At 44.8% G+C, this 10,321-nt stretch overlaps 1 protein-coding gene across 2 annotated transcripts in view; it reads right to left on the bottom strand.

Moving 5' to 3' along the window:
- Positions 1-10,321, bottom strand: part of Zfp629 (zinc finger protein 629) — a 40,330-nt gene that overhangs the window by 16,028 nt on the left and 13,981 nt on the right. The window contains exon 2 of one of the 2 annotated variants that reach the window (XM_039078370.2): positions 4,785-5,012. The exons of the other annotated variant lie outside the window; for it this stretch is intronic. The gene's annotated coding sequence lies outside the window, so the exon portion shown is untranslated. The remainder of the gene's footprint in view (positions 1-4,784; positions 5,013-10,321) is intronic. 2 annotated transcript variants of the gene reach the window in all.

Below are 10,321 nucleotides of genomic sequence, written 5' to 3' on the forward strand. Positions count from 1 at the left end.
AGAGGGCAGGGTACAAAGGCTGAGGGAGACCAGTGCTGCTTGCCCCAGGCTTGCTGCCTCATGGCAAGGCTGGTAGTTTCCTGGAGTTGACACTGAGGAAGATGGACCCTCCTTGCCTGGAGGTTGCTGTGCTCAATGAGCTATGCTAGGAGCTTCTTTTCAGGACACGAGGCTCAAATAAGGAATCTTCTATGCCTGGGCAGGGCTTCCAGGACAAGTCAGGAAACGTGCAGTGGAGCTGGTATAATGGCGCATGCCTTCCATCCCGGTGCTGGACGCCGAGGTAAGAAGATTCTGGCATCTGAGCTTAGCCCGGTCTACAGAGTGAGCTCTAGGCCAGCCAAGGCTACACAGAAAAACCCTGCCTCAAAAGAAGCCTGCCAGGGCTCACCCCAGGCTTTTCCCTGTACTCCAGTGTGGGCAATTCTCAAGTCAACATTAATTACCCAACCCTTGCGTCTCCCACAGTTGTTCCTTGTTCTTCACCAGGCAACGCCTTTCAGAATCGTCTGCTCTGTTTCCCTACACCAGACCAACCATTCTGCCTGCCTCCCACCACACACACCCCCCTTTTCTTTTTTGAGATAGGATCTCAGCTCTCTCGGGCTGGTCTGAAACTCACTGTACAGCCAAAGATGACCTGGCCTCCTGATTCTCTTGGCCCCTCCCTCCATGCGCACGTCACACGCAGCTCCCGCCTTCACAGCCCAGCTGAACTGTGCCTCGTCCGTGAAGCCTCCCCTGACAACGATGTCTCCTTCAGCCTCATCACTGCCCTGGCTGCCTGCAGGGCTCCAGCATATTGCCATGTCTGGTTACCCATCTGCACTATTAATTTAAAAAATTTAATTTGACTGATTTTTCTTAAGCAAAAGGGTTATTTCTGAAGCAGAACACGGTGATGTATGCCTCTCATCCTGACTTTCAGGAGGCCAACCTGGGCCACACGCACCAAGCCCCCATTTAAAAAACAACAACAACAAAAAAGAAGGAGGAGGAGGAGGAGGAGGAGGAGGAGGAGGAGGAGGAGGAGGAGGAGGAGGAGGAGGAGGAGGAGGAGGAGGAAAAGGGGAAGAGACAGAAAGGCAAGAACTCAATATTACTATGATAATCGGAAACTGCTATAAGTAGACGAACATCGGCGAGGAGGCGGAGCCTAGGAATAGTTGAGTACAGGAGACTCCACTTGACTGCATTTATAACCCCTCCCCTCTCCTTCCAATAACAAACTTGGCAGCCTAGATCCATTACCTAAATGAACTCTGCACAGAGCCCTCTCCACCTAACGTTCTTAGCAACGCCCTGGATCCCCGCCTGAGTCAGGCGCACATACACCTTCTCTGAACAATAGTATAAACACCCTGACCCTATCAACAATCACATTTAGACAGTTTCTGTTCTAGTATATTCTCAAAACGTCCAGGTATGAGAACACAAGAGCTGGTTTGACCTGGTTTTGGGAATGTGAGCAATGAGATAAAACTGTATCCTTAAATAAACTCTTACAGAGAGTCCCCAACTTACCCGCTTATACCTATGCATAATTGGGAAATCATAGCATTAAAATCAGATGCATTATGGGAAGGGACTTCGTACAGTAGAAAAATTATCAATGACCTAATTAATCAAAAGAGAGACTCACCAGAACTGTGCCACTAGGGACTAAACTTCTCTTCAAGCCCATAAGAGAAAACTCTGAACACTCTAAGAAGCCTGGGGTGCCCTAATTCCTGTCTGCTGTCTGCCTGCCAGATTCCTCTCTGATGTTGCTTTGCTCTCAGTAAAGTTATCCTGCTACTTTGCACATCTATGCGTCCTTATTTTAGTTTTATGTCTAAGAGACCAAGAACCTGGAAATGCCTGATCTTTTGTTTTTGGTAAATTAACCTTTTTAAAAAAGATTTATTTATTTATTAATTTTATGTATATGAGTACACTGCAGTTGTCTTCAGACACACCAGAAGAGAGCATCGGATCCCATTACAGATGGTTGTGAGCCACCATGTGGTTGCTGGGAATTGAACTCAGGACCTCTGGAAGAGCAGTCCGTGCTCCTAACCACTGGGCTATCTCCAGCCCCTGAAATGCCTGATCTTGACCACTGGCTCAGTGTTTTAGGCAGGATGTTTGCCTAGCATGCAGGAGACATCGGGTTTGAGCCTCAGTGTTTTGTAAAATGGGTGTAAGGTGTAATCCAGGTCCTCAGGGCGTAGAGGCAGGAGGATCAGAAGTTCAAAGTCATCCTCAACTATAAGGCTGGGTGTGGTGGTGCACACCTTTAATCCTAGCACTTAAGAGGCAGAGACAAGCAGGTTTCTAGAGATGAGTTCTAGGCCAGCCTTGTCTACATATTGGTTTTTAGGTTAGCCAGGGCTACATAGTGGGACCTTGCCTAAAAACAAAACAACAATAACAACAAAAACTTGATACAGCCTTGGCTATAACGAATTTAAGGCCAGCATGGGCTACAAGCAGGAAGAGGAGGAAAGGGAGGAGGAGAAGGAAGAAAAAGAAAAAGAAAAAGACACCTCCCCACCCAAATCAAGCTGTATCAGGGTTTGCCTGTTCACACCGTGATAGGCATCTGACTTATTTCTACTTTAGGGCTGTGAACAGTGCTGCTCTGGCCCTTCACTCGTGTGTGCTTGTATGGGTTTATGTTTTCATTTCTCCTGGGTAGATAGTAGGAACAGGGTTGCAGAATCCTGTAGTGATTCTGGAACTTTCTTAGGAACCTTAGGAACAGGGTCTCTCTCTATGTAGACCATGATGACCTCAAATCCACAGACATCTGTCTGCCTCTGCCTCTCCAGTGCTGGTATTAAAGGGGTGCACCACGAAGCCCAGCTTCTTAGGAACTTTTAAGTTGAGACTCCCTCAAAAGAAGCGAGGAAGGAAGGAGCAGCTGGAGAGATGGGTCAGTGGTTAGAGCACTTGCTGTCAGCGATTAAGAGCCCATACCATTATTGCCAAGGACCTGGATTCTCTTCGGTTCCAGGAACAGACTTGGTTGCTTCCAAACATCTGTAACTCTGTTTTCAGGGGATCCAGCATCCTCTTCTGGCTGCCTCAGGCACTGAAGGCACATGTGGTGCACAGACAGGCAGGCAGGCAGGCAAAACCCTTGCGCACATAAAATAAAAAGTAAATTGGAAAGGTACAAGCAGGAAAAAAAGGGAAGAAAAAATTTGACATCATAAAAAATTTGTTTACCACAGGAAATTATCAAGAAAAATAAAACAATTCAGAGAATGAGAGGAAATGTAAACGAATCAAGCATCTGACATAGTCCAAGTGTCAACGTTCTACGAAGCACAGTTACGGCTGGACAGGTACAGGTGGCACCTCGGGCAGAAGACAGGCAAAGGATTCGAATGAACATTTCTTCATAGATGTGTATGCGGCTGAGAAGCCGTGAGAAAATGCTCAGTGTGGTTCATCAATAGGGACACTCAACTAGAAACCCCTGAGGGATGCTTATAACGAAAATAAAGAGTTTAAAAGGCTGAGAAGAAAGAAGTTGGTCAGGTAGTTGAGTTGGTATAGTCCTTGCCTGGCTTGCAATCAGTGCCAGCTTCATCTCCCAGCTCTGCATAGACAGGTTTGGAGACACACATCTCTAATCTCAGTACTCCGGAGCTGGAAGGACAGGAAGGACAGCAGTTCAAGGTCATTCTCAGCTGTGTAATTAGTTCGAGACCAGTCTTGGCTGTCAGAGGCCAGCTCCTGCCATGTTCAGCGCGATCCAAGGAGGAGAGGTGACCGTGTCAAGCAGGCGTACACTCACATACACTTGGTGGGTGAAGCAAGGCTTCAACAATTTTATTTTTCTCTTGGCCCTTTTATACCAAAGACAAAAATCCTCTATGCAAGAAAAAAAAAAAAGATCACCTCATAGCTACAAGTCACGTATTCTCCAAAAACCAATCACGACAAAAAACAGATTAAAATCACTATACAAAGGAAAATTACAATGATTATCGATTATAGATTTTTCTTTTGAAAGCCACACCTAATGGAAACTTCCCCATCTTTCCACAAATTCATCCTCAGCCCAAGGCAATAGTTCCTTTGTCATTGATTCACAAAGGTTAAGCACGAGCTATCGTAGCTAGTTTTTCCCATGCTAGCTGACAACGGATTGTTTTTACCAACAAATCAGTTATCTGACGTCTTAGTGTTTGAAACCTTCTTTTGCTAAACTGGCCAATCGTCTATTGCCTCTTCTTATTCTCACAATAGGATCATTTACTCTTTGTTCATAACCCTGCATTTTCATGGTGACCACTGAAACCTATGACCACATCCCTGGATCACAAGGTCAAGGAACTCCGACCCAACCTGGAATATTTTCTTTGATCATTAACCTGTCTCGGGCCCATTTTCCTCCCCACAAGTACAACTGTGCTCATAGTGCTTGAGCTCACTGCCCTCCTTCTCTAGCCTATGCAGTCCTTCAAAGAGGGGACACATTTTATTCTTGGCTCTGTCTTTGTTATATTTCCCTGGAAATAAAACCTAAATCATCACCTTAATCTTTCTTACCAACTGCCCTAACTTCCTAAAATTACTTAAATCAAATCAAGAGTTTTGTATATTTATTAATTCATCTGAATAACCCTGTTGTATAGAATTTTGTCTTCATATTGATCTGCAGGAGAATTGCCCAATAGAGTGTGAGCTGGCTCCCAGGAAGCAATCACATATAGGCAGAGGGTCTCCCCACACCCAGTCAATTAGAGGTAATGGAAAAGAAAGGTTTTTAGGACATGGGGGAAGCAGACCTGTTTAGTTCTTTGGAGCAAATCCAATCTGCATTGTCCAGGTCACAGGTCAACAGCAGCTCTATCTACTCGCAAACGCCATCAGGATACCACCAGTCCAGATCAGCAAACAGTAGCACAACCCAGCAGAAACAGCAGGAGTCAGCAGGAGCAGCCAGGACCAGCAGGGACTCCAGGAGTTTGCTGCTGTGTCTCTCTCAACGAAGCGAAGATCATGGAAGGTGAAGACTGGAGACCAATGATACGTTGCAAAGCTAGCTATGCGAGCGTCCAGTCACTGTCCATTCAGTCCTATTTATATGCCCTCCAGACATCACCATGTATTCTCCTACGGGTTTTGCCTCAGCAAAACACCACATGAATCTGTCTTACCAAAACTCCATGTAAGTCTGCATCAGCTGACATCACTCTGCCTGAGTCCCTGGAAGCAAAAAGAAGCCACCAGAACACCACCGGTTCTTTAGTGCATCTTTCTATGAAGTCATGACACACAATGACCATTAAGGAATGGCAAGGCCTGCCAAGACCATCCAGTGACGTCCACATCTGTTGAATCCTTCTTAAGATCACGTGTCCTTTCATGTGTTTACTTTAGCAAAACATCCTTTCACCTGTATCTGCTTCAGGAAAACACTCCTTCACATGTCTGCCCCCAGAAAAACACCATCCAACACAACTCACTTTCCAAAGAAACCATTAGTTTCAGGGGGTTGGGGATTTAGCTCAGTGGTAGAGCGCTTGCCTAGCAAGCACAAGGCCCTGGGTTCGGTCCCCAGCTCCGAAAAAAAAAAAAAAGAAAAAAAAAAAAAGAAACCATTAGTTTCCACTTTAAGTGGCTTTTTTTTTTAAAGATTCACTTATCTATTTTATGTATATAACTGCACTGTCCTTGACACACCAGAAAAGAGCAGCAGATCTCGTTACAGATGGTTGTGAGCCACCATGTGGTTGCTGGGATTTGAACTCAGGACCTTCAGAAGAGCAGCCAGTGCTCTTAACCACTAAGCCATCCCTCCAGCCTCAGGTGGCTTTTAAAAAACATTTTTAAAAAAGATTTATTTTATTTTATTTATTTTTTTTTCAGAGCTGGGGACCGAACCCAGGGCCTTGCGCTTGCTAGGCAAGCATTCTACCACTGAGCTAAATCCCCAACCCCGATTTATTTATTTTATTATGTGTGCTCTCTCCAGTGCCCCCATTTCTACTTCTGTCTTTAACATGATTTTTTGTTTTAAAGATTTATTCATCTATTATATATAAGTACACTGTAGCTGTCTTCAGATACACCAGAAGAGGGTATTGGATCTCTTTACAGATGGTTGTGAGCCACCATGTGGTTGCTGGGAATTGAACTCATGACCTCTGGAAGAGGAGTCGGTGCTCTTAACCACTGAGCCATCTCTCCAGCCCGTTATACATGATTTTTAAGTATCCATATAAAATGTAGAGTCACAAATGAGAGAAAACATGAAATATTTGTCTTTCTGAAACTGATTTATTTTTTATTGTTGTTGGTTTTTGAGACAGTTTCTCTATGTAGTCTTGGGTGTTCTGGAACTTGTTTCATAGACCAGGCTGGCCTTCAACTCTGCCTGCTGTGCCTCCTGAGTGCTGGCATAAAAAGGTGTATGCCCCATGCCTGGCTGAAACAATTTTTTTTATCAGAATGAAACTGAATTTTTTTTTTTTTTTTTGGTTCTTTTTTCGGAGCTGGGGACCGAACCCAGGGCCTTGCGCTTCCTAGGCAAGCGCTCTGCCACTGAGCCAAATCCCCAACCCCAAAACTGAATTTTTAAAGACAGATTTTAATATATTCTTCAGGCTAGCTTCAAATTCATAATCCTCCTGACTCTGTCTCCCAAGTGCTAGAATCATAGGAGTGTGTTACTCTGCCAGCTATGTTTCCCATTTAAAAAAAAAAATGTTTTCTTGGGCTGGAGAGATGGCTCAGGGGTTAAGAGCACTGACTGCTCTTCCAGAGGTCCTGAGTTCAAATCCCAGTAACCACATGGTGGTTCACAACCACCTGTAATGGCATCTGATCCCCTCTTCTCGTGGGTCTGAATTTACAGTGTACTCATATACATAAAATAAATAAACATATCTTTTTAAAAAAAGTTTTCTTGAGCATTCCATTTCTAAAAAGGAAATAATATATTCAATCTATTTCCTGTAACTCGTTATGAGGAATGTCAGAACAAAGAGCCATAGCCTCTTTTCTGGAGGATGCTGGGAAGACTTTATTTCATGGCTTGTTGAAACCCATGCAAACCAGGCGTGTGCCATCTCTCTGGCATAACCACCCAGGGCCATTCCTTCTGCACAGACTGTTTATATAATTGCTAAAACTGCATTATAGACCATAGAGCCCCAGGAGAACATTAGTTACATGACTTGTGCTGGGTCCCAGTCTTAGAGTTTCTATTGCTGTGACGGGAAAGCATGACCAAGGCACTTCTTACAAAGGACGACATTTAATTGGGGCTGGCTTACAGCTCAGAGGTTCAGTCCATTATCCTGATGGTGGGAAGCATGGCGACACACAGGCAGACTGGAGACTGAAAGCTCTAATTCCTGCTCTGAAGGCAGAATGGAGAGACACACTAGGCCTGCCTTGAGCACTTGGGACCTCAAAGCCCACCCCACAGTGACATACTTCCTCCAACAAAGCCACACCTCCTCCTGTCACTCCCTGCTGACTCAGCATTCAAGTCTATGAGTCTGTGGAGACCATTCTTATTCAAATCACCACAGTGCTCATATGGGTCTCTCTCTCTCTCTCTCTCTCTCTCTCTCTCTCTCTCTCTCTCACACACACACACACACACACACACACACACACACAACTGCCTGAGACTCACGAGTGCTGGTACACGGGTATGTGTTACCATGCCCAGCTTTGTACTGGGTGCAGAAGGCCATGTCTCCAATCCCCTTGCTCTAGAACAAGTTCAACAGAGTCAGATAGACGCACGAAGCCCAGTCATGTGCAGTACGGACCACAGCTGCCAAGTTTGGAAGTCGGGCCTTTAAAGCTGCCATGGCAAATATGCATCTTAACTCTGGTGCAGCCCCCATAGGCTCGTGTTTGAATGCTCAGATCTGAAGCAGTGGCTCTATTTGAAAAGAAGAGGTGAGGAGGAGGTGTGACCTTGCTAGAGGAAGTATGTAGGGAGTAGGCTTTAAGGTTTCAAAAGCCCACACTAAGCCCTGTCTGTCTGTCCATCCGTCTCTCTGCTTGAGGATCAGGATGTAGCTCTCTACTATATTCCAGCACCATGCTTGCTGTCATGCTCCCTGCCATGATGATAATGGACTGACCCTCTGAAGCTGTAAGCCAGTCCCAATTAAATGCTTTTCTTTTTTTTGTACAAGTTGCCTTGGTCGTGGTGTTTCTTCACAGCAATACAACAGTGACCAAGACACCAACCTTAAACAATCCTGACAGAAACTCATGGCCAGGTTAGTAGTGATGTCTAAAAACAAAGCAAAAAACAAAAACAAAACAAAAACAAAAAATTCTCCCAAAAACAGATATAGTTAGTAACTTGTAGGCCTTTGGGATTTCTAGATGAATACTCTTAACCCTCTTTCAAGGGCCACTCACAAAGAATAAAACAAGTTGGTCCTAGAAACTATCCAATTGGTAAGAAGGTCATTTTGGTATTTATAATGGGGATCTTGGAGATCCTGCCACCAGGCCTGGTGTGAACCCCGTCCCTTCATTTGCCTCCTCTGCCTTCCTCTCCTGCTTTTATTTTATTTTATTTTTTTTTTTCTTTTCTTTTTTTTCAGAGCTGGGGACCAAACCCAGGGCCTTGTGCTCGCTAGGCAAGCACTCTACCGCTAAGCTAAATCCCCAACCCCCTGCTTTTATTTTGATATAGGTCTTACTATACTGATCAGGCAGATCTTCAACTCTCTGTGAAGCCCAATTTTCTTTGATGTTCTCATCTTCCTGCCTCAACCTCCTGAATTCAAGCCTACCTTACCACACTTACATTGTGGTGCTGGAACTCAGACTGTTAGGAAAATGCTAATTAGCTACAGCCTTGGCCCCTGACAGGCTCCTACAGTGTGGAGGCACCTCTTTAATCCCAACATTCTAGAGGCCAAAGGCAGGCTCAAATCTGTTGGAGACCAGCCTATTCCACTATGTAGGGAGTTCCAGGACAGCAAGGCTACGGAGAGACTCTATCAAAATAGAACAAAACAATCCCCAAACCTAGCCAGGAATGGTGGCACACACCATTAATCCCAACACTCAGGAGGCTGAGGCAAACGGATCTCTGCGAGTTCTAGGCTAGCCTGCCTATATAGTGAGTTCTAGGACTGCAAGGGCTACATAGAGAGACCCTGTCTTAAACAAAACAAAGAATTGAAGTTCAGAGATGTAGCAAGCGCTTTAGCCAACGATGCCTGCTCGGACGAGCTGCGATTTAATTCAATGCTGCTGGGCTCACACCTTGCACATGGCCATGACATCCCATGCCAGTCCTGCTGAGCTTGCACCATGCCATTCTGTGCCAGTCACAAGTCATTTGTAAGTTGGTCTGTTTTGGAATTCCTGTTGAATTATATCTTTCCTGGATGGGTCAGGTGACTTGGAATACTTACGGGCACATTTCCTCATTCAAATTAGCTCAGGAGACATCAACAAGAAGTGCCAAGCTTTCTTCAGATTTCAGCTTCTGCCAGGTTTCAATCTCTGCTTACCATGTTTATTATAAAACACGTTTCATCATGCAAATTAAGAATAACCAGGAGAGGGGTTGGGGATTTAGCTCAGTGGTAGAGCACTTGCCTAGCAAGCGCAAGGCCCTGGGTTCGGTCCCCAGCTCCAAAAAAAAGAAAAAAAAAAAAAAAAAAAAAAAGAATAACCAGGAGGGCCTGGAGCGTGGCTCAGGGTTAGGAGCTTGCACTTGTGAAGGACTGGGTTCAGTTCCCAGCACCTACATGGAAGCTTACTACCATCCGCGACGCCAGTTCCAAGGACCTAATATGATCTTCTGACGTTTGTGGCTACCAAGCACACAGTGCACATAGGCAAAACACCCACACTCATACAATAATAAATAAATAAAAATATCCACAAAATGCCCTATCATAAATAATACTATATTAGCATATGTAGACACCCTCGGGGGCTGGAGAGATGGCTCAGTGGTTAAGAGCACTGACTGCTCTTCCAGAGGTCCTGAGTTCAAATTCCAGCAACCACATGGTGGCTCACAACCACCTGTAATGGGATCTGATGCCCTCTTCAGGTGTGTCTGAAGACAGCTACAGTGTACTCATATAGAATAAATGAATAAATCTTTAAAAAAAATAATGTGATCTGACACCCTCTTTGGGCATGCAGGTGTACATGCAGAAAGAACACATATACGTTTTTTTAAAAAGGAAAAAGAAAGGAAGGAAGGAAGAAAGGAAGGAAGGAAGGAAGGGAGGAAGAAAGAAAAAACAACATTCTCAAACATTATATGTAAGAGAATTTCAGCATTGCTTCCTTGGAGGGAAATGTGGTAACGCTGACC

This window comes from Rattus norvegicus, chromosome 1, assembly GCF_036323735.1.
Source record: "Rattus norvegicus strain BN/NHsdMcwi chromosome 1, GRCr8, whole genome shotgun sequence".
Classification (NCBI taxonomy): Eukaryota; Metazoa; Chordata; class Mammalia; order Rodentia; family Muridae; genus Rattus; species Rattus norvegicus.